Here is a 2,360-nt window from a genome sequence, read left to right as displayed (position 1 = left end):
GCCGGATCGTGTCGGCACGGCCGGAGCGTGTCCCCGGTGCCGCCGCAGCCGCGTTCCCCGGCGGGGCGCGGGCGATGCGGCCCCGAGCGGCGCCGGTACCTGCGCGCAGCGGGGCTGCCCGAGCCCGGCCGCGGCACCGCCGCGATGCCCGCGTTTCGTAACCGGGCTCCGGCTCCCGCAAACCATTTTCCTGACCCAGATGCATTAATTGAGTTGCCGCGATTGCCTGACGGGCAGCCCGGCCGCGTTTTGCAGGCGACCCCGGGGGCTGTAGGTTTTCGCAGCGCCCCGGCCTGTTACTCAGCAGATCCCCGGCAGGAGCCGCGGATCGCGGCGGCGATCGGCAGGTTAAAGACCTTTTAATGGCACACGGTGACAACACACGATAATGGCCCCGCTGCGTGCAGTTAGAGACCTGCTCCGCACATCATCGGTACAGAGCACCGAGGCGCATTTGTCACTTCCCAGCCAGGGGAGCTGTTTGTGCTCTGCCGCTTCGGTAGCTTTGTGCTGTGGAAAGTGAAACACGGTGACTCAAATCTTCATCTTTCTGCTTAAAAAGGCATTCTAAACAAAGAATTGCTTATTCATGGCAATAACGTTTCACATCCTCACAGTGAACATAGGACTTGTGCTGTTTCGACTTTAACTCCATAGGCTTTCGTTTATTTCTTTCAAAGCATAACCAAAACGCATTTTGCTTATCCATACTTATGGCAGTACTTTACTGGCCCCGTCGCACCCCTCCCAATATTTAACATCTCCACCCCCCCACCTTTGTTTTTTAATAATTTTGGTGGCAGCAGATGTGTCTGATGACTGAAATGGATAGGAAACCAGAATCGTTTGTTGGATTTTTTGTTGGCAAGTAGGTTCTTTGCATTAGTCTCAAGAGGGTAGGTGAATAAGTTTATATACTTACCACAGTTTCAAGATTCATCATTTCCAGTCCTCAGTTCTCCATGGATCTGTAAGAAACCTCTCTTTATCCTGTGATGAGGGAGCAACTGCAGGAGCTCAGGCGAATTCATGGCATCTTTTAAAATTGCATCTTTTTTTTTTAAGTGATCGTTGTATCTGCTGTAGCCCGAATAAACAGAGGACTTAGATCAGCATGCCCGTTGAGCTAGCACATTTCACCAACGCTAATCTCATTTAAAAAGAGAGAATTGTGCACTGAGCCAAGCAGCTGGCTGAGGCCATTTGTGCCGTAGGCTGTCGTGATGCCAGGCCAGGTTGACAGCTGGGACCTCGTAGAGTAAATAACACAGCTGAGCTCCAGTTTGGGCTCCAGCAGCGCAGCTCTGCTGGTGGGATGCTCTGCTGCAAATTCTTTTCTTCTGAAGTGTGGGTCAGGCTCCTGTGCGTCCTGATCTTCTCCAAGGGCATGGCCCACTCTTCCAGTTACTTAACATTCGACGGCTGCCAGAGTTTCTGCTTGTCCTCTTCCCTGAGCCTGGAAAAGAAGGAGGAAATCAATGGTTGGAGGAAGAATCCTGCAGCTATGATCAAAGAAGAATGAAGAACATGCTTGTTGCATCTGGTTTCTCAAGGCACCAGCCTAGGGACACCTAGGCAGGTCTCAGTGGGAGAAGGCAGAAAAGGATTTGGTAAAGGTCCAGAGCATTTGACAGCAGATTTTAAGTCTTTATCAGTTCTTCTGTGCTAAAAGGAAGAACAAAAACTAATTCACATTTTTGTCCCCTTTCTGGGCTCTGGTTCTGTTTAGGATAAATTGGAGCAGGATGCAGCTATTGCCATGAGGAGAGCAAAAACATGGTGTGCTCTGGCTTTTTGCTCTTTTTCTTTTTTTCAGGCAAGTTGGAGAGCTGAGGGATGAATGGACTGCCCTCAACCCCTCACCTCCATTATTTTCTGAGGTGATTTTTGCACTCTTAGAAGCTGCTGGCTCCAGAGTCAGTGTAACACAACTTGCGTCCTTGTGAATTCTCAGGGCTGAAAATATGGGAAAGATTCTATTGGAGGAACTATTTTAAAAATTTATTTCTTGGACTGATCTAAATACCAGAAGGAAACTGTGCCAGCGCCACAAACGGCTGGTTTGTAAATTTTTATTCTGACGGCTTTCCCACATTTTTTGGAGAGGTTGTAAGCTGATTTCTGAAGGAGAAAGCTCTGCGTTGCTTAGCTGCAGTTTGTATGGGTTTTTTTCCTAGCTGTGGGAATGGAGTTGAGACACAACACCAGGCAGAAACTTGTCCTGTGACAGGGTGGTGTGTGGTGGCAGCCCTTTGCCTGTTGGGTCAGGTGGTTACAGATGTGAGGGAGTGGGAGAAGATGCTTCTTTGCATCCAGTGAGCTGTTCTGAGCCATCATGAAGGACTTCTGTGGGTTTCACG

At 49.6% G+C, this 2,360-nt stretch overlaps 1 long non-coding RNA gene across 1 annotated transcript in view; it reads right to left on the bottom strand.

The window, feature by feature from the left end:
- Positions 1–2,039, bottom strand: part of LOC109022815 — a 50,370-nt gene extending 48,331 nt beyond the window's left edge. Inside the window, exon 1 of the long non-coding RNA XR_002002151.2 lies at positions 923–2,039. This is a non-coding gene — a long non-coding RNA (uncharacterized LOC109022815). The remainder of the gene's footprint in view (positions 1–922) is intronic.
- Between the last annotated feature and the right edge of the window lie 321 nt (positions 2,040–2,360).

This window comes from Parus major, chromosome 1, assembly GCF_001522545.3.
Source record: "Parus major isolate Abel chromosome 1, Parus_major1.1, whole genome shotgun sequence".
NCBI lineage: Eukaryota > Metazoa > Chordata > Aves > Passeriformes > Paridae > Parus > Parus major.
Note: the sequence above shows the minus strand (reverse complement) of the source record. Positions and strands in the feature narration are given on the sequence as shown.